This window comes from Passer domesticus, chromosome Z (assembly GCF_036417665.1).
Source record: "Passer domesticus isolate bPasDom1 chromosome Z, bPasDom1.hap1, whole genome shotgun sequence".
NCBI lineage: Eukaryota > Metazoa > Chordata > Aves > Passeriformes > Passeridae > Passer > Passer domesticus.
Window position 1 is genome coordinate 33,499,647 of NC_087512.1, and position 27,388 is coordinate 33,527,034.

The 27,388-nt window shown below is 37.5% G+C and overlaps 1 protein-coding gene across 9 annotated transcripts in view; it reads right to left on the minus strand.

Annotated features, from left to right (window-relative positions):
- Positions 1-27,388, minus strand: part of BNC2 (basonuclin zinc finger protein 2) — a 335,545-nt gene that overhangs the window by 38,504 nt on the left and 269,653 nt on the right. Inside the window, exon 1 of one of the 9 annotated variants that reach the window (XM_064403279.1) lies at positions 8,349-8,788. The exons of the other annotated variants lie outside the window; for them this stretch is intronic. The gene's annotated coding sequence lies outside the window, so the exon portion shown is untranslated. Of the gene's footprint in view, positions 1-8,348; positions 8,789-27,388 lie in introns of those variants that run through there. 9 annotated transcript variants of the gene reach the window in all.

A 27,388-nucleotide genomic window follows, 5' to 3' on the forward strand; every position in this document is an offset into this window, starting at 1 on the left:
CTGGGAGACACTCAAGGATTATTTTCAGGAGCTATTCTGAGAACCATTCAAAGTTGTACAGAAAAAGGAAATAATTGCCAGGCTTCATATTTTAGTAAGTTTGCATATGCACCTAAACAGTAGGTTTTGATGCATCTTAGTGAAGTTTCCTTGTTACAAAATATTGCACAGATACATATTTGATGAAATAATTAGACTATCTCAGGGTATATCCCAAATTTTTCTTCTACAAGCTCTTCTTAAGGAGTTGTGTATTTTCTAGCTGATCTCAAAGAAACATTTTGAATGCAGCTGTAACAGTTGAAAAGCAGACTGAAACATATTAATTTGGTCATACTATAATTGCACAGGATGGTTTTAATTAGGGTGTAGACCAAAAAAAAAAATAGAAATCCACATTTGTTTCCAATAAAGAAAAGCCTTCATAATTTCCATGATTTAGGATTTGTTATTTTTGTTTGGCTGAATTTCCCAGAAGCATCTCTTTGCTTCACAATTAAATATCAAGCTGCTACACTCTGGGTAGTCCTACTACTCCTGGGGTAAGAGTTACCAAAACTGTGCAGCACCACACCAACTCACATTAATACAGATGGGACAATAAGCAACATCCCTTACTCATTTTGGCTAACTCCCACTGATCTCAGTAGGACCAAAGTAAGCCCTCTATCTAGTTTTCCACAGGAATATACACTCACACAAGCAATCAGATACTCATTTTCTTGATATGAGTTTTACCATGCCGAATCTCCCTCACCTTTGCTCCTGTAAACATGAAGAAAAGATGTCCATACTTGCTCAGTGTGATTTTACATGTGCAACTAATATGAGATTTAACACACTAAGACTGTAAAGAGGCATGGTTGAAATTTTTTCCCCTCAGCTGTCACTTCTCATCCACCTCCCACCAGCCTCCCTTCACCAATGGAAACTGCATGAAAAAATGAATGTTTAAGTGTCAGCAGTCCTTTCCTTGAGTTATACTGCTGCAGCAGGAAGAAACAGTGCAGCACTACTGAGTTCTCAGTCAATAATGGAAATCTTTATCTTTTGACTTCACTGCAGCCTCCATTCTGCTAGAACTGAAGGATATTCTTCTCTTCTGGCACCCCCTTTCTCTTATCACTTGTTTGCCTTGCCCCAAAGACACTGGGTAGGCATAAGGATACCTCCATGCTACAGGAGAAGAGAAGGTAGCTGTCTCTCCTAAAGTTTACTGAGAATGACACTGGCAGTGCGTGTTCAAATGAAGAGTAGCATGAAGGAGATTTTATTTACATACATACATATACATATAAAGATATACATACACACACACACACACACACAAGCACACACATATATATACACACATATATACAAATATGTATATACAAACATACATACATATATTACATGCTTACTTTGCAGCCAGGTTTGTGACAGTGCTCGCTCCAGTTTCTCCTTCTTGGCCACATCTCTTTATGCATTCAGCAGCAAAACATTTTGTGTTTTCACCAAAAGGACCCCCAAAGACCTTTGCAAACTTTATGAACTGATATTGTAGACACTGGGGCAAATCTGGCTGCACTTTAGATCAAGAATAATTGCACCATAAAGCTGGAGTAATTCCACAGACCACGCTGGAAAATAATTTTGACCTAACTTAGCCCTGAAACAGTATGTGGAGCCAAATCTGTGTGAATATATATTGGGGGCGTACCACCATGGTGGAGCACAGCAGCTGTGTAACAATGCACAGGAGCACTGCTCAACGGTTTTGGAGTGAAAGTGAGGAACACCATGTCCTGCTGAAACTGCAGATGAAACATAAGGCAGTGGAATGCAATAACCGCAGCGGAAACCTGGCCAGGACACCGCCGTTAACCACCCACACTCTCACTTAATGGCCTTCAGGGTCTTTATTGACCAAAAGTATGCAGGTCTTCTGTTTCATATCTTATCCCAAAGATGCATGCCAGGAGTGCAGACCTCTCTCTGCACAAGCAACCTGCTGGGATGCTGGTTCTGGACTAAGCTGCCTGGAATGGTATGAAAACACCAGATCCTGAACATATGACTCCTTTTGGGGACTGAACCTCCTCATAGTGTACCCTAATCATAGGATACCTTTTCATGTTTAGGGTTCATCAACCTTAAAATGTCGTTGAAATCATGGCCCTGAAAGAGGATGAGACTCTCATTTGCCAACTATAAAGCAGCCATGTGGACTGGGGGTAATGTCTCTTACTGATTCCTTAAAAAAACCCAGTAATTTGAACTCTTTCCCCTCTTCATTCACCTTTGCAAATCCAGTGAAACTATTAGGATGCAAGGGCACTAGTTTTAAATGCTTTGTCTGATTTTTAAAACATATTGTTTGACTTGTGATAAAATATTCTCTTTGTTATGGATGATTATGGACCAGATAATATGTATATATGTATAATTCACAAGACAGTGACTATTTTTTTCCTGAGTAACACTGCACACAGTATTTTTATTTTTAAAATCATAATAGGTCACTGTGGGCCTACAAGGTATTTAATCACAACAGCTTGAGCTTTATTTAATCATAGAAAATACATCAAGTCTCTTTACATTTGGGTGCCAGACAAGTTGTTTTTTTTTCCTTTTGCACAGCAGATGTCTGTCCATACTTAGAGGAAAAAGATCTAAGCATAACCAGAGTCTGATACTCTTCTTGCATTTACCAGTTTTCACAGTGGTATAACTGCTGTGGTTTAACCCCAGCTGCCCCACAGCACCACACAGCTGCTCCCTTACTATTCCCTCTGTGAGTGAATAAAATAAAACATACTAATATTACTGGAAATGAAAAGGAAAGAAGAATAAAACCCAAGAGGAAGAAGTGAACCACAATACAATTTCTCCCTGCCTGCTGACTGATACCCAGACTGTCCCCAGGCAGGGACTGGCCCCTCTCAGCCAACTCCCCCCAGTTTATATATTGGGCATGATGTTAAAGGGTATGGAATGTAACTTTGTTCAGGCCACCTGTCCTGGCCATGGTCCCTCACAGATTCTTGTGCACCTGGTTGCTGGCAGCGCATGAGACATTGAGAAAATTTTTGGTTTAGAGTAAGTACTACTAGGCAACGAATAGAAATCACTTGTACAAAAGATTATCCTACTAAATCCAAAAAAGAGCACTGCACCAGCTACTAAGACAGTGCACTCTATCCCAGCCAAAGCCAGGTCAAGGTACTCTGATGTCAACAACATTTGCTTTGATTTACAACTGTCATGTTGGTGACAAGCGTTAAAAGGCAAAAGATTCCACTATTTGATGACAGAACTTCTGTTAGCATGGATACAAAGTGACACTTTGAGCTTTAAGAAGATCCAAAGCAATTTTTTAGCAGTTCTCCTTATCTCATTTGTTTTGAAGGACTAGGGAAATTTCCCAAGTATTTTGTCCTTCTCACCCCAAAAAACTGCACAAATTTTCAAATGCCAACATTTATTCCCTTTACCATCTGTTCTCGCTGCAATGTCCAAAAGACTTTTGGAAATGAGAAATTAATGTGAGGTGAACATATACTTTACAGAATCTGCTCACAAAAATATTTTTAATGCACACTGAGGGGAACCATTTGTTCTCAACATTCCTGAAACAGTAGAATATCAAGACTTTATTGAATTGCTCATTCAAATTTCTTTAAAAATCTGATGGCTTTGAAATCCATAACTTTGGACCCAAAAAGTACAGAGAATATTTTGACACCTTTGCTTCTCTACAACTTGCTATAGTGGAAAATTCATTGAAGTATCTGAAGAAGCTTTGCCATTAATTTGTGGCAAGTAACAGCGTGTTTGTCCTTAGGCCAACATGGCTACTAGAGGTAATTAAATCACCAAGTACATGGTGTATGTGTGTAAAATTTAGAGTGCATGAGGTGCCATGGGCACTTTTCAGATACCATGTAAACAGAGACATGAACATGGTAAGCCACTGAAATAACTTCAGCTACAAAACCATTTTAGAACACAATTTTGCATGTAAGTGCATTGGAAATAACCATCATGCATATAACAATAGCATGTGTAATAATGATTTATTTTAATTCTCACTTTCAACAAATTTTGCACATATATTTGGCCATTTTGGTATAGTACCTAAAAAAATTTGCTGTGATACTATGAGTCACCAAAAATCACTTATGTTTTTACTTCTTGGTGTTAGTGCTGCAAAATTCACTGAGAAGTAAAATTATATTTTCTCTGGTTTTCTGTTCTCTGGCAGTCTTTCAGTAAGTGTAGTAAGTGCTCTCCGAGCCTTAGTTTCACTAACCCTGAAAGAATGACACACAATTTTTATGAGAAATGGGAAATATTCACAAAGAGCACTCATAAGGTATTGTATTTGCAATACACACAGCCACAAGAGACACCCAGCCTCTTTTCAGCAGAGACTTTTCCCAATGGACTATGCAATAATATAAACAAATTGTGTCTGATATCCTTGGTCGACTAACATGGACTGCAGCAAATGCAGGGCAAGACATCTAACCAGTCAAGTCAAATCAAATTATCAGACGGTCCTTCCCTCACGTTAAATCTAAACTGACTAAAGCCATAAAACATAACCAAGAAAAGTTGAGTCTTTCTGGGCTTGCCAGTAAAACGTCCAGCTAAGTCAGTAAGAAATTTGCCTAACCAGGAGCATTGCAAGGAATTGAGACGTTGTCCAAGGCCATAAACACTGGAATGAAAGTGTCAATGAGTTATACTCATAAACTGGATTTCATTACATGCTTGGTTTTCTGATTGAACCCAAATTGTGTTTCAGTAAGGGGATTCAGCTGTACTATATGCAGGATATATGAATGGCAGCAGAATCAGGAGATTGATTTCCATCTTTACTATTCATTAGGGGACTATGCATTATTACTTGCAATATATACTACAAGATCTTAATGAGGCTTTTTTTCTTTTATTGCTTACCAAAAAAAATTTACACCAATAAAACACAGGTGTGTCATAGGTGGCAACGGATGCAAAAGGGAGACAGCAGGGTGCAGAAGTGACACCAAAATAGCAAAGGTCGCTGGAATATAAAAGGGCATGAATTGAGCTATCAGTTTGAACCTATTAGAGGCAGTGAAATGCAAAAGAAAGTGGGGAAATTATATTACAGTGTACAAAGTAATAATAACTGTGCCTTCATGTCTTAATACCCTCTTGTCCCAGCAGTCCTGACTTTCTAGGCAGCCCACTTCTCCACATTAACAGTAGTCATTTGGAGAGCAGCAAACGTGCCATTAGAAGCACTTTTACAAGTGTATATTCATCCACCAATTAGCTTAATGTGGCTGCTTTCTGCATATTTTCTATCCAGGCTTGCACAAATCTTATTAATATTTCCCCCTAGCGCTTTGACAGATTACCTTGTCATTATGCATCCTGGAGCCTTTTAAACAATATGGGTAAACTACTGTTTGCGAGGTTAATGACAATTATCCCCTAATTACTGCATAAGTCACTCAGTCCACTTTATCTCATAGGCAGGGTTCTGCTCTGTGTATCTGCCATTGTGTCACTGTAAATGAATCTTGTATAGCTATGTTTATCTGTCGTTGCCTTGTAAATTACACTGACAGAAGAATGAACAAATTACTGTGTATCATCACTTAAATACAGCTTCTGATAAAAAAAAAATGTCCCACAAGCACAGCACTTGAATTTTACCCTGATCACAATTAGTAAACACATATTGAATGTTTTAGGAGATATATTTAAACGTGGATGGGACACAGTGATGGAAGAAGGTTCTGAAGTGCTAAGTCTAAGAGCACTAAAACAGAAGAACTATGGAAAGCTACACTAGTAGCTAATTTGATGATTACCTCCTGAGAACTCTTCTGTTAATTTAACAGTTGATAGATGAGCCAGTGATATTTTCCAAATAATCTCATATTCAGGGCTGTGCTGAATTCCACAATTTCTATTGTTTCTGACCACATGGGATACTTTTTAAGCTGAAAAATGCAAATAAATTTAGAAGAGAAGTACCATTCATAAAACCGCAAGCAATGCTAATTTATGCATGCATTTCAGAACTATATCTGCATGAGAAGAGGAATGGAGAATTGGCAAATACCAACTTCCTTGTATAGTCCATTTATCTGAGGCAACTTCAATGACATGGAGTACTCTACTAGTAGGACATCACTGTGACAGATATGTCCTGCTTTGAGGAAGAAGGTTGAACTCAGTGTGCTTGATCCCTTCTCTCATCAAAGACATCCTGTCTTCAACCAGAAGTGCCTACATAGTCAGTGCTCAGAGACAAAATTAGCCTATGGTAAAGAACATTAAAACAGCGGCTACTTTTAAAAATAATGCCTCTTCTTATATTGGTCTTGGGAGGGTACCCTATTTACAGTCCTAGGAAGCACAGTCCTTTGCAAACAGTACAACAAAGACAGTGCAGTTCCACCCTTCTTGAGTCAGAGAAAGCCTTTTAGTACTGGCTTGTATTGCTGGCAAATGTGGTAGTTGTACAGTGTTAGTAATGAGATTACACATAATATATTTTGTCATATTTGGGGATACAGCTTACGTACATATACAACACATTCATAGGTATCATAATGCTACAATATTTGATATTTATATGATTTTGCCTTATATTTTGTACATCTTCTCATGTAGTAAACCTTGACATTCTATACATGTACTAAAATATGCCCAGCACCAGCTTCTGATCAATGTGGTACAAAAAAAATCTGAAGTAAGGAAAACAACATGCAAATTAGAGCAGAATTATGATACCTGAATGGTAGCAATATAAGATAGTTTAAGCCATTGTACCAGAAAAAGAAAATGTCAGAACTCTCCAAATATGGTGATTATTTACTGCAATTCAGGAGGTTATACCAACACTGAAAACCCTTTTATCAATGTAAAGTGTAAATTTCTTTTGTTGTATTACGATGGTGTCACATCTAGAAAGAACGGACAGACTGAAATGTAGCAAAATTACTGATATTACAGGAAATCACTGCGGTTTGAATGGAACACAGATGAGGGCGGCACCTTTGACCATGCTCTCAATATAACTTGGAAGAAAAAGCTGTAGTGAAATGGTAAGAAAATGTAACAGCCATCACTGCCAGGGACAACTGAAAAGACTGATCGATTTTGAGTAAGCACTACCTCAAGGGTTTTGGTCCCACTAGGATTGATCTTTGTGTCTGTCCTGTGCTCAGTCAATGCAACTTTCAGCAGGGTATCCACTGCAAAAATAAATAAAAGTGCTGTAGTAACCCTCCACCCTCCCTCTAAATATATTATTTTCTCTCCATGCTGAAGGAAAAAAACCAAAACAATAATGTGGTAGATGTTAAAGTGCAACAAATGGTTTAAAAAGCTTAAGGACACAGAATGCTGTTATTTCCATATACAATCTTATTTGGAAAAAAAAGTTTTAAAATTACTTATATTTCTCTTTGAATTTTAAGCTGCTTTGGCCTCTGAATTTTGCCAATAGCAGAAAAACTGTCAAAAGCATTACTGAAAATCAAAAAGACTATATCAATTGGCTTTTCTTCTTCATCTAGGTGGGTTACTTTGTCATAAAATGAGATTAACGACACAAGTTGACAGTATGCATTGAATGGAAGAATAAGCAAGAGAATGCTAAATGTTGCAGATAAACAAGCACCATTTGCAGGCCTAACCCTGTATTAATGTAAAACTACTTTTTTCAAAACATAATGGAAATTCTGACTGAGTAAATTCTTCCAACTTGAGCCATGCTGAGGCCTCTGCCATCCCTCTCATTCTTCCATTTAAAGGGCCTGATATATGATGGATATATGATGGATATAAGAAGTGACCTTGGCTCTTGTGCAAAAAACCATTCGTTTTGGATTTTTTTTAGTGAGTTTGCAGCTTCAGATTTACTATTTGAACTATGTGTGCAAATGACCTAAATGGTTGGAAATTCAAACTGAGCAATCAAACCATACCTAGTCTTAGGGAGGGTTTAAAAAGGATATAAAACATCAAACAGAAATCTCATAATCTATATCACATGAAAAGAAAACCACTATTTTACATTTTTAATACCTTGTCATACAGTAATCTCAGAGAAAAGAGGTGGAGGTGGGTATCCTCAAGGAAACTGAAGCTTAATTGCTGGACTCACCAGCCACTTGTGGATTCTGGACAAATCATGGTCTTTCCATATCTCAGATCCTTGTTTTTAAGATAAAAATAGACAACATTTCCCCTTATTGCCACAGACCCGTGAAGAAAACATGCCTTTGAAAGGCTGAAGTCTATGGAGCACTACTCTATGACTCTATATGTAATACAGAATTTTGTCCTTTCTGACCAACCTGATATCCTTTTATGTGAGGTGAATTAACCAGTGGATGAAGGGAAGGCTGTGGCAGTCTGCTCAGACTTCAGCAAGGCCTTTGACACTGTCTCCCACAGCAATCTCCTGGAAAAGCTGGCAGCACACAGCTTGGACAGGAGCACCCTTCACTGGGTTAAGAACTGGCTGGATGTCAGGCCCAGAGAGTGGAGGGGAATGGTGCTGCATCCAGCTGGTGGCTGCTCACTAGTGGTGTCCCGCAGGCACCAGTGTTGGGCCCAGTCCCGTTAAATATCTTCATTGCTGGTCTGGATGGGGAGATCGAGTATGTCTGCAGTAAATTCACAGGTAGCTGTGTGGAGCTACCTAGCTGGGTGGAGTATTGGTGTGCTGGAGAGCAGGGAGACTCTGTAGAGGGATGTGACAGGCTGGACTGATAGGCTGAAGCAAAGAGCATGAGGTTCAACATGGCCAGCATGAGGTTCAACATGGCCAAGTGTCAGGCCCTACACTGGGCACAACAACCCCAGCCAGTGCCACAGGCTGGAGGCAGAGTGACTGGAAATCTGCCCAGGACAAGAGGACCTGAGGGTGCTGGTGACAGTGGCTGAACATGAACCAGCATGCACTTAAGTGGCCAAGAAGGCTAATGGCATTCTGGCCTGCAGCAGCAAGTGTGGCCAGTGAGACTAGGAAAGGGATTGTCCCCTTGTACTTGGCACTGGGGAGACCACACCTCCCATTCTGTTTTGGGCCTTGAAGACAAGACATTGAATGCTTGAGTGTGTCCAGAGAAGGTCAACAGAGGTGGTGACGGATGTGGTCTCTCCAGTATGAGAAGTGGCTGAGGGAGCTGGGGTTGTTTAGCCTGGGGAGGAGGAGGCTCAGGGGTGACCTTAACACTCTCTACAGCTGTCTGGAAGGTTGCAGCCAGGTGGGGTTTTGTCTCTTCCCAGACAACCAGTGACAGGACAAAAGGTCACATCTTCAAGCTGCACCAGGGGAGGTTCAAGTGGACAACAGGAGACATTTCTTCACTGGAAGAGGTGTCAGGCATTGGAATGGCCAGGAAAATGGTAGAGTCACCATCCCTGAAGTGTTCAAGATCTGGATCTGGCATTTGGTGTCCTGTTAACAAGGTGGTGGTGATCAGTCAAAGGCTTGACTTGATGATCTCAGAGGTTCTTTCTAACCTAACTGATTCTTTGCTTTTATGATTCAAGGTAACCTCAATAAAATTCTATATTGTGAACTTGACCTGTCTTTATAAGTATTCAAACAACTCTGCCCCACAGCAAGGTTATAAGAACAGAAGAATTGAAGAGAAATAAGGGACATAGAAAATGTTACTAGAGAATTTCAGTAACATTCACACTCCTTCTTTCAGTGGAGGACAAGGACACAGCTGTAAGGATTCACTTCTATGATAGGTAAGCTTGCAACAGCCAATGAACATCTTTTCCAGCTCATCCTCTCAGAGAACAACCTTTATTATACTTTGTTGCAATTGCTTCATTCATACCTATTATGTTGAAGGCTTCCCAAGTGAAATAATTCTCAAATAAAAATACCAATCCCTCTTCCCCAAATGGACACCAATGAACTGTCATTAGAGTACTTCTAGCACAGCAAATTCTAAAGGAAATAACAGTGCTCATACTTACAAGCTTCTTTTGATATCTTTACAAGCTGCCCTCTTAACCCAGGTGGCAGACTCTGCCTAATACAGAAGAGACTCCCCTGAACAAAAGTATTTGTTGCAAAGCAAATAAAATGAATTATTTTCATTAAAAAAATAGAAGTAGGATACCTTGGCAAAATGCAAGCAGAAAGTTAATTTTAATGTCTTTGGCACATCTACGGCTCTTAGAAACAGCATCCAAAGTCAGTCCAAGTGTGGCTGATAAAGCAGACTTAGACTTGCCTTTCAACTTTCACTTTTTAATAATAAAAAAATCAATATATGGAGGATTACAAGCCTCTTGGTTTTGATTTTTTATATCAAAACCAAAAAAGGACAAGGTTATGGTGGTATATGAAATTCAGGCTCCAGCCATGATGATGCAAATATTTTATATTCCATTTATTTACTGCATTTTACAGTGAGACTGAAATAAATTATTAAAATAAAATGAATTCTCTCATATATATATTTATATACATATATATATATACTTAATTTTATTTGCAAACACAATTCTGAATATGCATTCTGAAACCCAGAAAATTAACAGATTCCACTCCAGATCTGAAATGTCAATTTTAAAATAAAGCAAAGAATAGTCTGAATGACAACATGCCAACCACTGTAAGCACTTACATGGAGCCAAATGTTCTGGAAATTACACTACAGAGTGAAGAGAAAATATCATGGTGTATAGAAGAACCAAGAAAATCTCTCAGCAATCACAGACTCCCTTAGCTGTTCCTAAGTGATGACAAAGTTTGAAAAGAAATTGTTTAAACAGTTTTGTGAAGGATGTAAGATTCTCTACTTCATTGTTTTCAGGCAGACCAACTGAGCTTGGCTCAAGCATGGCAATAACCCAGAAAATTTTGTATATTCAGTCCATATTCCTGCAATCTTTAAAAGAGGCAAATGGAAACTGAAGACTACAAGCCAATGTCGATTTTTCCCACATAGGACAATAAGCTCAGACAGCTACAGGGATTTGTAAAACTCACAGTAAACAGTTATAATATATAAGCATTTTAAAGCATACCTGTATGTCTTACACTCCTCATAGCAAAAAAATAATTGCTGCCAAGTCATTAGAAATGCAACATATTATTGTTATGTGATCAACTCCGAGTATTTTTTTCTTAGTTTTTTTTCTTAAGTGATCTACAGTAATTAATTCAATCTGGTGGAGCAAAACAAGCAAGGTTACCTATAACATGGTTGTCTCAAACCACATGAGTTTTAAGGAGGGGACTACACTTTCAAAAGTCCATTAATCAAATCAAATCAAATTACCATGCAGGATTCACCATAGGCACATCACAGCAGTGTAAGCATGTTTAGACAATTACATTGTGGTACACTCATAGCAGCAAGGACATAGCAAACACCAGCAGCAGTAGGCCAGAACATGAAAAAATGCAGTGGCTTACACATGTCCTGTCATTGATCTAAGGAAGTGAAAAGCACTGAATTTACACAAAGAAGACACTATTGGTTCTGCATGACTTATGAACAACCTTTTAACACAAGATATAGTCAAATTGAGTTAAAGTCATTTTTCCTTAAGTGCAGTTATAGAAAATAACTTAGACAGACATAAGCAGACATAGAATTAAGCTGTGTTTTCATAGAAACAGGACAGGTGATGTTTGGAAAAAAGAAGTAAAAAGCTGTGTGTGAGAATTTGGAGAGAGGATAAAGCAATAGCAAACCCCCTTTGCAACCAGGGTTTTTTTCCTATTTCTCAACCACAGCAGCAAGCACTCTGGTTGAAGAGCACCCATCTATAGTATAACTATCCATAAGTGAACACAGACTGGGCTGATGCCAAAACTGTAAAAGCAGCCCTCACTTTTTATTTTTTAAGCACTTTGTATTGTACAGAGTCCTTTAGGAAGATTGATTTCCATAAAGCCTCATTTCCATCTCAAGATACTGATGATGCTATAAACCACAAGAGTTTCTCCCCTCAAAATACTGCAGTGGAATTTCAGACTCACCACAAGAAGCCCACGTATTAGCCAGGGCTTAAGGAATACAGGCATGTACTGCAAGGCATAGTGTTAGGTCAGCCACAGAGTTGAAGAACAATAAACTTAGACAACAGTGTTTAGCTTTAAAGTAATTGCATATATATGCATATACACACATTTCATGCATTTTGCCTACATTTTCTAGAAATGCTGCCTATTATTTAAAGTTTTTTGATCATCACATGATCTTCACTGTCCAGTTAAAGCTGTATACTCAAAGAATGTGAGGCAGAATTCCTGGAAAGAATTGTAATTTTTTCTTGCACTTTATTATGTATGGATGTCTTGGTGTTTGTTTGTTTGTTTGTAGGGTATACAGTGGCTTCTTATAGTGCTCTTTCATCACGTCATCACTTCAAGCCATATCTGGCTTGCATTTTGTCTTGTAACTTGACTGCTATTACAGTTGGAGTAAAAAAAAGTCCTTCAGTCTTGTGCCAAACACGTCTTTGAAGCAAGACAAAACTAATTGACAAAAGAAGGAAGAGAGAAGGAGAGATGAGACATTACGCCATGCTTAAGATAAACTGAAGAGAAAACACAAGAGTCACATTGACTTAATGTATTTAGAAATTAATTAGTGTCGGTATGATGTTATCATAAGAAGAACCAGTCTCATTTGGAGTACGAGCACGGAACTCATGACACTTGACACAGACACCCCAGAACTCGCTCTCTAATGACTCCTTCCTCTACACCCAGTCAACATATAAAAGCTGCTGTCTTAGTTTTCAAAAAATATACTTTTCAAAGCTGGTGATGAAGTCTCAGTGACGCACAGCTCAGCCTAAGTACGTAAGTGTCCCCTGAACCTCAGGTGCAGCTGCTTGTCAGGAATGCAGATGCTAGTGACATCTGCCTCGCTAGGGACTGAGCGCTCCACTGATTCAATAAGGCTACACAAGTGCAACAGGCCTTGATGTCAGTTACATGGTTTTACATACCTACCATGTCAGTGGTTCTCAGCCTCCCTGGGAATTTATTCAGATATAAGTGTATTCAGCCCATAACAATGTCTTCTACCTGCCAGAGAGCTAGAAGTATTCCCACCTTTTATGAATCCACAGTGCATGACTGCTAGTATTTATATGTTGGGAGGGGGAGGGAGAAAAAGACAGAGAGAAGAGAGGAAATGAAAGAAAAAGAGAAGGGGAAAAGACGGAGAGAAAGGAGGGAGGAAGCAAAAGAAAACCAGAGACAATCAGAGTGAAAAGGAGAGAAAGGGTAGAGGGAGAGGACACTTTTCTAAACTTGCCTTTCCATCTCCATTTTATCTATTGCTCTAAGAATAAATCAACATACATACCCAACAACATTTGTCCAAACACTGTTTTAAAAGTGCTAGAAGCATAGAAAACTATCTATCACAGTGCTTAACCCAGCCACTGCCTTTTCTCTTCTGTTTAAAAGACAAATTATTAAAAATTCCAAATATCAAAAATTCAAATTTCTTGCACATTACATAAGCATCCAATGCAACTACTTGCTGATGTAAAACTGCTCAAAAGATGTGCTCTGAGGTAAAAGTACACACAGTAGCTTTTACAACTATGACCCAAATCAGCTAATTTTTAGCTGCAGACATAAAATACAGATATAAGCTAGGAAAGGTATGAGTTCTGGGATCATGTTAGATTTCTGTATACTTTGCATAGTGAGGCTGGGAAAATAGAAACATGCTAATGGCATTAGTGGCCTACAATGTCCTTTACCCACTACTAACAGACAAATTAATACAGAGAGTTTACACTGTGTTACAGTCTCTACTTTTTCTGCAGATTTAATTTTGATCATAATATCAGTAACAAAGACAATCAAAGTGTATTATTAAGAGATGTTCTATCTTTTTTCTTAAAATCACTATATATCTATGATGCAAGATAAAATTGATATGGAATAAGCTCATCTAGACAAAAAATATACTTTTTGTCATGAACACTCCATCCAGATGTCCAAACCTTATCAGATACTGATACAATAAAGCATTCAAGCATATTGACTTTGCTGTTATCATTTACGATAGGAAGATAAATGAAAAATAAGTCCTACTTTCAAGCAATAGCTGTAAAACAGTCCTCACACATGCAGTCACCTCAAATCATGCAATAATTAAGAAACAATGCAACTTTTTGCAAACATCATACAAAAAAATCTCTCACAAAATTGTACGATATTTCCGGTATCAATACAGATAACTTGGTATTACTGTAGGAATATGGAATGCTTAGCAATACAATAGGAATGAAGTATTTCGGTATTGGTCCTCATGCATATACACCAAGACCTAAGTGTGGAAATACAGTAGTGATCATAAATGATTATCATTAGAAGTGTTATGTGGCAAGAGACACAGCAGTTAAAAATTCAACATGCTGAAAATAAAAGAAAAGGAAAGTAGCATTCTACTGTCAAAATGGGGTAACATGAAAGAATTTTGTCTGGGTTTTATGAGTGTTACTGACCACAGTCTTGAGGGCGTAGATGCTTTTCTCATCATTCACTAGTGACTGCATGCAGCATATGACAGCATGAGAGTTACAAGTGTGCAGAGAAGGGGGGCAGCAAGAGCTCTCCTTTCTATCAAGTCGACATCGAAGGAATTAGGGAGGTCTGAGAGTGATTCATTCAAACACATACTAATGTTAGAAAGCTAAAATGTCGAACAGGAGTTTTTTTTGAAAGAACATCCAAAGTTTAAAGACATAGGAATACATTTTGTATGATGTGTAGGCAGTGGGAATGAGTTTTATATATGTCTACAAAGTAAAACAACTCCTCTCCTCTTCCCTCCCAAGGTGAGATCCCTTTGAAAGTGTGAACCTTGAGATCTATTATTTCAGAGTTGCACACTCAGGATGCATAAGCATTACTTGCATTTTGTATGCATGTCAATAGAAAATAAGAACATTATTGCACTCATATGCTTTTTGTAAATTCCTCCAGCTTTTTTTTCTTTAAAGTTTTTTTTTCTTTTGCAAGACCTAGGACACATCTGGATCTCCTCAACCAATATATTAGTGAAAAGGTTTGGCCCATAAAGATGGTTAAAGTGATACCAGTTAGAAATCTTGCTCACACTTGGTATTTTTTGGTTGTCTTAATCCTTCACTTTTGAATAGGTAGAATTATGGCATATGGTGGGCAGAAAAAAAAATTATTCTCACTGTTTCACTTAAATAATCCAAAACTGGTTGATAAAGAAATTGCAGAAATATTAAGTGTATAGAACTTTGCAGAATTTTATAACCTATTATTTGTCAAGGTGTATTATTTTATCAGGTATTTTTTTATAACAACCTCAATTCTGTATTAAATAGTAAGTACTCACAAAATCTCAAAATAAATTCTTGTAATTTAGCTGAAATGGATAAAATTCTCTTCCCTAGCAAGTATATACATTTTTTCAATAACTTGTTTGTTAAAAATTATATTTCTTTTGATTTAAATAAATAAGAAAGATATGATTTCTTCACAAGTACAAGAAGAAAAATGAGACTTCAAGTACTATGTTAAACACTGCACATTTAATCTGAAACAGTGGACTTTGTCTTTTGTTCTGCACCTTAATTCTTAGATGAATGCAAATGGATAAAAAGTTTCAAATAATCAAAATGTACGTGACTTAAGCCATAGCTGAACCATGCTCTGTCTCCATGAATATTTCTGAGACAAGCCAGTACAACTGTATTCACTGAAGCATTTCATGTGTGTAAATGCATTCTGGATTCAACCCTTCAGATCCTTGTTTTTGTTTCTTCTGCTATCTGTCTGAATGTGAATTTCACCTAATATGGCTAAATAAACTTACTTCCTTCCAGTGGATAAAGCAAGTTAATGAGAATGACTAAACCTGATATTGGAAGACTGGTCTCCCTACAATTTCTTGCTGTAACTAGGATTCATTTCAAGTATCTATTTTTTCCTGGTAATATACTGCTTGTGATGCAAAAGAAATAAAACACTCTACAAACCCAGTAAGTGAAACTAAAATTGGTATCAAATGGAATCAGTCATTTATGTGGCAAATGATTTATAGATATATTAGGGAGATATCCAGGACATAGTTCTCTGTGCAGACATAAAACAGAGTTTTATTTAGTATAGCCTCTTTTAAACAAGCTGTATCCTAAAACACTGCACAGACTTATATTCCAGTGTTACACTGAAATTGTAAATAACAGCAGAGGGAAAAATTAAGAGTCACAGGTAAAAGGAGTGTTTTCAACTGAGACCTGAAAAGAAACAGAGATGCCAACAAAGCATAGACTATATCTAATAGCAAAAGCTAGAGAAGAAGAGGTTGTATGAGCCATGACAAGCAGCCTGTGGTGGTAGACAGAGGAAATCATTTGCTGTTGAGCTGAGCCAGCAGAGAAAGATCAGAAGGAATACAGTGGTCAAATTTCCCCAGCACACATAAAGACTTACAGTCTCTACTGAAGTAGACAAGACATACATGTAAACATTCAAGGCCAGAATTTGTCTCTCTCCTCAGAATTCAGCTTATTCTCTGGTATAGATTGTGAGCAATTCTGTCATCTTCACAGGATCTCAAAACATTTTTCCTGTAACTGGATCTAAAACCTGAGTTTTGTGAATCAATCTGACTGAAGAAAAGCATGTTTTATTGTTGTTTTGGATTTGTTTGGCTTGGGTTGGTTTTATAAATAAAAATACCAGCTAGTCTATGGTATATTCTGAAGGGAATGCTAAATGGATAAAAAGGGAAGGCTAGTCAATATGATTGCAGTTTTTCTACACACATGTAATCATACAAAAGCAATGATACATACTGGAACAGATTGGCAGAAAAATAATTTCATAAATGTGACTGAAAAAGTCCCTACCCTCAAGTTTAAATCCTGTAAAAGCTATTTTTTCAGGTAATTCAGTGTAAGAATCACTCTGTCTCACAAAACTGTCATGGATTCTCACTAAAACCACCCAAATCAGGCAACAAGTGGAAATTAAAGTTCTTAAATTAAATGGAAGCTAACAGAGGCTTAATTAAGTAGATACAGAGGAAGCTTTCCTAGGTTTAGGGATTTTTTATTATGAGGCTTAATACCACACCCTCCTTAGGTCATAGACAGCAATGCTTTTGAAAGAAATTTCCAGTTATATCAAGGCTCACAATATGTTGCTATGGTGCATGCTGCCGAAGAGAATAAGCTAATGGGCTCTCTCTTTAATGTGATTAGAGCTATTATTGACATAATGCCAGAAGATGCAAAACCATTAGCATTACACTACAGCTCACTTCAGTCACTACTCAGATTTAGCATTTGATCCACAATTTTAATTTTGCTCTGCTGTATTCAGGGCTGCATTACACAAAATGCATAATTAAAAGCTGATGTGATTCTCTCTACTTCTCAAATTAAAAACATAGCAAACATTTGTAGTTCTAATCCACTAGAAATTAATAAACCAAACATTGTCTTTTATCCTCATTCCTCAGTGCAACTCAGGATTCATGTTGGGAATATTTTACAGTGCAACAGAAAACTACACTGAGAGTCACTGCTCAAAAGGAAAGAACAATGTCTAAAGCCTGTACTGTACTGCTGTGAGAACCTAAAGGATGGCACAATATTGACAGCCTCACAATTCCTAAAGTTATACTAGGAGATATTTCTCAATGCCATATTCCTGTAAGTTCTTGCAATTTTTCTTTTGTTAGCTTTCTGTTGACACTTAAGAAGAGTAAAGTTATGGGTGGTTTTGATTTTGAAAAATCACACAACTTTTGAATACAGAGCTTGCAAACTAAATTCAGGAGTAGTGCTCATCCTAAGCAAATTCACTAAATAGTCCCTCTTTCAGATCAGCCCAATCATCACAGTGCACAATTTCTCCTAAACACACAAATAGATCTTCTAGTAAGACTTAAGGCATACTGCACCCATACTCTACTGTCTCCCTGTGTTCACAATTTCACTGTCAAACTGTGACATTACAAATAATGCAGGACAACTAACTGGATAGGAAGCTAGAATTTTTCATCCCAGTTTAGCAGCAACATATGCCAAGGAAAATTGCACGCACATTATGCTAGCTCTTATTTCTTCCCTAGATCTTTCCAGGAACAGTAGACATGGGTGCAGATTTTTTACTGTAAAGTCAAATGTTGGTAGTGCAGGTGGCAACAGAAAAAGTGTAAAAATTTCATTCCACTTGTGCAAAAAAATATCAAGCCCAGAAAATGCTAACTGCATTTAATTTTTTAAAAAAATCACTGTGTGGTGTAAAAATGACTCAGTAAAAAGGCAGGCAGGACTCAGTTCAGGCATATTTAAAATGTCCTGATAATAAGTTTCAGCACTGGCTCACATGTTTATTACATGATACAGTAAAAAGAAGTTGAATCCTAAAGGTTTGGTTTCAAATTACAGATGCAAATGTACACATCTACAGAGACAAGTATCAAGAGTACAAACATATACTGGCACCTGGATTTTACCTTAACAGTAAAATATATATTTTAATAGCAACTAACTATGAATTCAGAGTCAAACCTAAAACAACTACTCTTCAGTGTTAATAATTGTTTTAATGCTTATCACTGCTCAGTTCCTTAAGCAAGCCAACTGCCTATGGTACAACCACAATTTTAAAGACATCTTAAAACCTATATATTAGATAACTGGCAAAATCTGAAGACTTAATCTCTTTTAAAATTTGAGATCTCTTAAACAATTAGATGTTTTGCTGCAGCCTGTCTGTCATTTTTCAGCAATGGGAGTCTGGGTAGACTGACGAAATGCTGACTAGAACTATATATCATCTCAAAAATCTTGCTATCTTATATATATCAGAAATAAAGATCATTTTAACTCACCCTCATAATCATCAGAGCAATAGATTCCATGATTCTTAGTTTTTTTCTGCTGTAGTTGAAATGAAATATTTCTTAACTGAAATACTACTATTTAGCATGTAAATATACTACTAATCAAGCCTGATAGAATCCAAGTAGTTTGCAGTTGATTTCTAAATAGGGTTTTTGTGTGTAAATACTACTGAAAATACTGGCAAATAATAGGTAAAGTTAATATAAAAGAGAAAATTTTCTTGTAAACATATCTAACAAGACGTATATTTAATTCAAGCTCATATTAGGAAGGTAAGGGAAACAAACATTGAAGATACAGTTTATTAGTATTCACATAGAGTTAGCACTTAGGTGTCTAGGAAGAGTTCTTGAGCCATGGCTATATGCTTTGGTGAAGATTTTACTTAGTAATGACATGAAAAAATATTAAGAGTGAAATCTGGTATTAATGAACCCAGTGGAAACAATTTCATACCCTTGGACTTACCTTGGATTAACAAAGAAGAGCAAATCTGAATCTGTGCCCTTCCTGAGTCCAGGCCCAAATGCACATTTTTCTACATAAACATCAAACCTTTTCTTCTCTCTAAGCGACATTCTGTTTTTCATCCTGAGCATATGTGGCAATTTTGCATGGACCAAAGTAGGTAAAAATTGTTGTTCTGGGCCCTTTCCAAGAAGGGCTCAACATCAAGCACACCCAGGTCTGATAGAAATCATTGTGTTTTCACCTGCTGTTGTGACACCAAACACAGAGCTTCAAAGTTTTAGTTTTCTTGTGCTGTAGGGAGACTTTTGCAGACTTTCCCTACTAACTCACATTTTATTTCAATATCTCCAAGTAAAACATCTCCATATGTTACTTTATTTTCTCTTGATTTTCAAACTAGAATTTTCTGTGTCTTCACAATAAAAAACTGAATCTGATTAGATTCAGATCTCTTATTCAAAAACACTCAAAATTCAGAAATTTTTCAGCTCATGCATTCTGGCAAAAATAAAATTATTTTCAAATTACTTTTTCTTTTTTTTCCCAGAATTATAAGGGATTGGCATAGGATTCATACTGCATATTTTGGTTGCAATATTCCATATGTAAAGACTGCTGGGCTTTGTAAGTATAAAAATATTCTGATGTTTGAAGTCCTTATTGAAGATTCTAAAGAATGTCATTTCATCTACAAGGACACATGTGGCAAATCTTCCTAGGCTCCTTGTCCAAGTCCTACTGATATTTGTGTGCAAATAATAAGTACAAGGATGTATGCCAAGTGTATTTATCCTTTCCCTGATAACAATCTTTACCATCATTACAGTCCATTTCCTTACCAGTATTGAATTAATGGCTTTGGATAAATCTTCTGCCAAATGTATCATACAAAACCAATTAGGAATTCTTAAAGGATCAAAAGCATCCTCTGGTCCCAGTAAGTCTGTACCCACTGGCTGGCAATATGGCTAGTAAACATTTTAAAAGTAAAGCAATGAAAAGGAAAGCAAAGAAGGAAAAATGAGTGTGATCTCTGGAATGAAATACCCTCATTAATACGGCAAATGAGAGAGATTTATTTTAAAATTATGTTTAATCTGACTCACAACATGCCTAATCTTCTTTCTTACCCCCTCTCAGCGAACCAGTTTACCTTACATCAGGTCCAGTCTAGACCATACCTTGTGTCTGAAGGAGAGGCAGGTCTGTGTGGAGTGCGCTGCCATGCCTGAGATATGGGCACATCCATACCTACTGCTATAGGAAAGGCAAGGAAAAAGTCATCCACCTCCTCCCTGACAAAAATAATGTCTAAATATCTTGAGATTTCCTACAGGCAAAAAAACCCCTCTCACACTGGCAAAGTGAATGGCAATGCAGATAAATAATAGATTAATTAACAGGAGATAAGTACAATTCAATAGTGTAATACTCTTCCTAAGCTGCATCCCCAGTTATCTCTGAACCGCAGTGGACTAATTGAATCCTAGAAGTGTCTCATTAGATAAAGCATAAATATAATAGCAATACTGTAATTTATAAACTTTTTATTCTTCATTCCTTATTTTTGATCCTGCTGCTGTACTTTCCTTACATCACACTTCTTCACTATGTTCTGGCCACCTATTCTCTTCTACCAAGCAGAATGACTGACCACTCCTTTCTACACAAAATGTATTTAATGTGAGATGCTCTTTCCAAAGTTGCCAGAAAAGCCACAGATATGTGCCAAAACCAGTAAAACTGTGGACTCATTCATAAAATGGAGGGTCACCAGAATGTTTGACTACATTATGGGTTGCTTCCATCCAACACTGATCTTAAAGAGATTGCTTGCATTTTGTTTAAAAGAATAAAATTCTGCAAGCCATGGGCACTGCTGAGGCTGAGGTGCATCTCACTTGCAGACATGCAAATGTGAGTTGTTACTGTTTCATTGCAGCACAAAGGAGAAACACATAAGACTGGAACCAGTGGAAGACAAAAAGGAAAAATACCTCAACTTAGAACACTCAGGCAGAAAGAGTTTAAATTGTGACCTTTTTCCTGGATGGTCTACTACTTAATCTCTGTTTTTATCCTTCAGTGAACACAGAATTTTCTGCCTAAAAACATCCTTTAATGCAAATTATAAGATGAAAGAACTGTTAGATGTAATAAGTGCAGATCATCAACTGTACAGGGGATTTTTAGCTGAGGAAGCACAAGACCTAAATTAGCCACATGGATGATGGTGGACTGAACAAGGGCACAAGCATGGTTTTGTACCACCAAGATGATAACATTATGTATTAAAATAAATCTGCTTTTGTATTAAGAAAGGAGAGCTTGTCACTTAATGTAAGGGAGAAGAAATATCATTCCTGGACTATTGACAGCTATCAGCTGAGCTAAGCAAAATGAGCTGAGGTCATAGATGAAAACACAGGTTAGTTTCATTCCACTATAGGGAACATAAAAGCATGACACTCTGCTATTAGTCTTGTGTGTGTGTAAGTTTATACATCTTTATATACTAGAAGAAGTATATAAAGAACTTAGTATAATACAGGAGGGTGCAGCAGATTTTCAACTCTCCTGCAAGCCCATCTGTAAAGTTAAAGCTATATACTGAATTGGTTTTTTGTTTAGGAAAAAAAAAAATTGGGAAGAAATTAGTCATGGTGTTTGATGATGGCAAAAGGGAATATTAGAAAAACCCAACACTTTTTTCACATGGTCTAAGACCATTTTTCTATTGTGAGTTCCCAGAATCCAAGTCACAATGTGTATGTGAATGTTTGGCGTCAGTGCAAGTTAGCAGAAAGGGAAAGCTCAAAGTAACTAGAGGCAAACTGGAATCAGAGTATCAGGGTAAGTCCCTGTATCATCTGTGCTGTGCTCAACAGGAACCGATGCCATGGCAATGCAAGAAACAGCAACCTGTCTGACAAGACTGAGACCCAAAGCATGGGCAGGTACCAACTGTGGCACTGTCAACCATACCAAAAAGTTGCCTGGGTTGACCTGCAGTATCCACTGCTGTGCCTCAGCTCTGAGGTTCTACTGTCAAAATATGTTTCCAGTCAGAATCAATTATACCAGATCACTGGATCATGCTTATGAACACAAAAAAATACCCCTAGCTTTAAAGATCATCTTTGTAGGTGTACCACTGGTTGTCTATTGAGAAGAAATAAAATCTCCACAACTTTATAATAAGACAGTTAAAAATCAGTAAACATGCAAAGAAAAGACAGTTCAGCACTAAGCTGTTATCAACATATATTTTGTTAAAGGTTATGTTAGCTTATGCTAGTATACTAGCTTGAATACTAGCTACTATACAAAATAGCAAGTCTGTATTATGCTTTTGTACAAAACTGTGCTGTTTGGATAATCTACAGTAAGACCGACAAAAACAGACATGAATTAACAATTAATTGTCATTATAAAATGAGAAAAAAGGCCAAAACTCAAATCTCCACAACAGTCAATGAAGACTGCAATACCTGTTTACTTGCAATATTAATTTCACAGAAACACAGAATTGTTAGGGCTGGAAGAAACTTTTGGAGGTCATCTAGTCCAATCTCCTGCCACAGGAAAGTGCCCAAGTGGGTTTTGAATGTCTACAGAGAGGAAGAACCCATGAGATCCCTCAGCAGCCTGTTCCAGTGCTCTGCCACCTTTAGTGTACAGAAATTCTTCCCCATGTTGAGGCAAAAAATCTTGTGGTTTAGTTTATGGGTAAATTCTGTCTTTGGGCACCACTGAAAAGAGTCTGGCACCATCCTCCTAACACCACCTTTGAGCTATTTCTATGTATTGGTGAGATCCTCTCTCAGTCTTCTCTTCTCCAGACCAAACAGTCCCAGCTCCCAGAGTCTCTCCTCATGCGAGAGAAGCTCCAGACCCCTGATCATCCTTGTGGCCCTCCACTGGACCCTCTCCAGTAGCTCCTTGTCTCCCTTGTGCTGGGGAGCCCAGAGCTGGACACAGCACTCCAGGTGTGGCCTCACTAGGGCTGAGGAGGGGGGGAGGATCACCTCCCTCGGCCTGCTGGCCACACTCTTGCCAATGCACCCCAGGATGGCATTGGCCCTCCTGGCCACCGGGGCATTGCTGGCTCATGGACAGCTCGTGATCCACCAGGAGCCCCAGGTCCTTTTCCACAGAGCTGCTCTGCAGGAGGTCAGCCCCAGCCTGTGCTGGCACTTGGGGCTGCTCCTCCCCACGTGCAGGACCTGGCACCTGCCCTTGTTGAGCCTCACCAGGTTTCTCTCTGCCCAACCCTCCAGCTGATCAAGGTCCCACTGAATGGCAGCAGAGCTTTCAGGTGCATCAGCCACTGCCCCCAGTTTGGAGTCACCAGCAAACCTGGGTGCATTTGATCCCTTCCTCCAGGTTACTGATAAACAAATTCAACAAGAATGGATCCAGTTTTGATCCCTTGAGGAACACCATCGACTGCAGTCCACTATTTGGATTCTAGTGCAGTAGAATTTCTTGCACTTATACATATTAACAGATATGTAAAAAAAAAAACTTATCAAAGTACTTTTGATATATGTAAGTAGACCTGTACTAAATCTACATCTGCATTGCTTTTAGCATAGGCATGCACAAATTCTGAACTGGATCTCCAAATTTTACCATAATTTAAATTATAAATTTACATAAAGCTATGAAAAAAAAATCCCCAGCAAGTTTTGCAATTAAAATCTCTTGCCAATTAGTTGTGTGGGACACTAGAAGAAAAAAAAAGGAGCTATAAAAAAAGACACTTCCAAATTGTTTTCTAAACTGCAAAAACCAGTTAATGTAGCAGGCAGGAAAAGGTGGATTTGTTGTATTGGAAGTAAAAGATCAGTCAATTGTAAGGAAATTACAGTAGTTTTGGTCTCAGATGGGTTTTCAGTAAATATGAAATGTACTGTACACAGGTCAAGGCTATTCTTACCCTAGAAATACTTTAAAGACCAGAAGTACTAGGCTGAAAGAGTGAAAATGTTTGCTACCATAATGCAACAAAATTATTGTAGTAACAACACAACCAACAAATCACAGAATATTGGATTTAATTCCTTACTTTTGTGTAGGTGATTGATGATGTGTCAGTGTACATAGAGTACCTACATCTTTTGCAGTCTCTATATCATCACTGCTCTGCTCAATCAGCTAGGTGATGAGACACGAATTTTTAGTGGCTGTGAAATAATGGTCTGTGGTCAGACTATAGGATTTGCTACTTCTGTTACAGTTTGGACACAAAAACCCCAAAAACCCATACAAAAATATGCTGAGAAGAACAAAGTAAAATATTTACTGCTGGCTGTTAAAATACATCCTTCAAGTTAAGGCTAATGTGCTTTCCAATATAGGAACATTTCCAAGGGGTCAGCATTACAGCATTAAAATTTTAGAAACCAGGACTCTCAGGAGCAGTCCATGGTCTTACAAGCAAAGGAACACAAATAGAGTGATGGAGTCACTGAACCACAAACAGTAGTTTTTAAGTGAAAAGTCATGCAAAGGTACAAGGGCCTCAGGTCTCTGGTGTAACAGGTACATCTATGTCTGCCTATCAGCTCACTCAAGTGCTATTAAAGGCCAACCAATCCATCTGAGTGGGCCCATTTGCTCCTTGCAGGTACAAATGGCTATTTGCTGTACATATGCGATTACACACTCACTTCCTTTGCCCTATGCTAACAGCATGTAAAACAAAAAAGTGCCATTTTATGTACACAAAGGCACTTATCTGGGGCCCTTGGGCTCTGAATACAAAGCACTCTGAATAGATTGATGGTACTGCGGTGGGGACAAACAGGAAATGGACAACTGTGTTTCCCAGGTTAATAGCATAATGATTCTCTATTACTAAAAAACTTGTGCACTTCACCACCTTTTGATACTGATTTTTCCAGAGTAGAAAGATATGCTATAATGGAAAGCAGACAGATTCTATTCAGGCAAAGGATTCTATTCAGACAAAAGTAAAAGTGTTGGTGAGTGATTCTGGACTTCTGATTGCTGTTATAACTTTGCAGTTTCTGCTACTGATGACTTAAATGTATCGACGCAAAATTTTCTTTCATTCTTTGTATGAATTTCTTTTTTTTGTGTTTGTGTTTGTTTGTTTGTTTTTGTTTTTGTTTTTGTTTTTGTTTTTGGTTGGTTGGTTGGTTGGTTTAGGGTTTTTGTTTGTTTGTTTTGGGGTGTTTTTTTGTTGTTTTTGCTTATTTTACAATATAGTACAATACATGAGACCTTTCTAGAAAAGGCTGGATTCTATCCAGAGTTTCCAGTTCCTTAAAAAATACACTTTAATGTAATTAGAAAAAGCTTAGGTGACACACACACTGGATAGAGTATTTCACCCACAAACCTCCAGAGACTTGTGACTAAATTGCATGCACCATAGCAGGTGCAGTGCATTTTACTGCTTGTATCAGCTCAGATCCCTGGTGAAAACTACGGGAAAGCAACTCATTAAAAAAAAATAAATTAAAAATAAAAACTCTCACACAATAATGCCTACACTTTTTTCCTGCTTATCTTCTGAAAACACATAGTACTTTTCTCTTCAGAAAATTAATTCTACACAGCAGAACATTAGGACTGTTAAAGTGTCACTACACCCAACAAATATGACTTGTGCTAAGATTCAGACTACACTTTTCAAAGAATGAGGCATTTATAGACCTTGCAACACAGACAGATTTTTTTCTCATCCTCCCTCAAATGCATTTGTTACTTAAATGAAATACCAGTGTGAAAGGTACTTTTAGAAATATCTGTGTATCCTTGCCATAAACACCAAAACTATCTCCCTAGCAGGCAGTATTGAAAAGACTAGGAATGTAAGCTCATAATTTGTGGTTTTTATTGTCCCTTGGTGACTCATACTCCAAACACCCAGGTAGTTCTCAGCATTTTGAAATTTGGCTTTGTGTTAAATTTTGAATAATATCTACCATTTTACACCTCAGAGCTCAGAGAAGGCAGCACAGTAGTAGGTGTACAGATGTGACAGAATGTTTTTATCCTAGAAAAAAGCTCCCTGTTTTTGACACACTGGAAAATGTACAGCCAGAGAATGCTTGAGGCGAAGATGCCACACCAGCCTTACATCTGTCTGCTTTCATTTGTCTACAACTGTGCTTATAGATAAAACATGCCTTCCAGATGTCATCACAAGCAGTGTTCATATGCTGACTTCACTGAGATACTATTGTTTGCTGCCAGCATAACAGAGTTGTAAAACTAAAATATTTAAACTCTGCACTACTCAACACAACTTTGAATGTCACACAGGATCTTATTTCAGGATTAATTAATGTACACCCCAATAAAATAATCATGTGTTAAAACAAACAGAGTTAGCTGGCATATACAGTATGCTGTCCTTTTTTCTTCTTCTTCTTTTAAAGACACAGTTTATGAGGTAAAAAAGTTGCCCACAAAGGAACAAAGCATATACCCCCAATATGTTTGAAATGAGTGACTACATCTCTATACCATGATAACATTCTGTATTTTACACATATTTTAAACTCTCCAGAATTCTTGGAAGGATTGTAACTGAAAACTAGGAGTTACACTTTAGAGGACTATCTTTATCTATAGTGGTTGCAATTAAATCTATACAGTTAAATATATCCATCAAATGTAAACATTTATCTATGTATTAAATCTAGAGAATTAATTGTGGGGTTTTTTTCTTTATCATGTCTTGTGAACACTTCACCATCATTAATTACTTGCAACTACAACATTTTGAAAGATTTCTCTGGGTGGTCATTCTGTTAACAGAACATCTATTCAATTACACTAGTTCTAAGTTAAAACAGCATTAATAAAAAATTCACAGCTTTACATCCATGTAACTACCTGTAGAGAAGAAACAGACATTTTCCTCCACAAAGCCTTCTGCTCTCTTGAGCAAAATCTTTAAACTGTTGAGTAATTTCTTTTGCGAATTTGAAAACAATGAAAGTAAACTTTTACCACTGAAAATATCTGTTTCACTTTC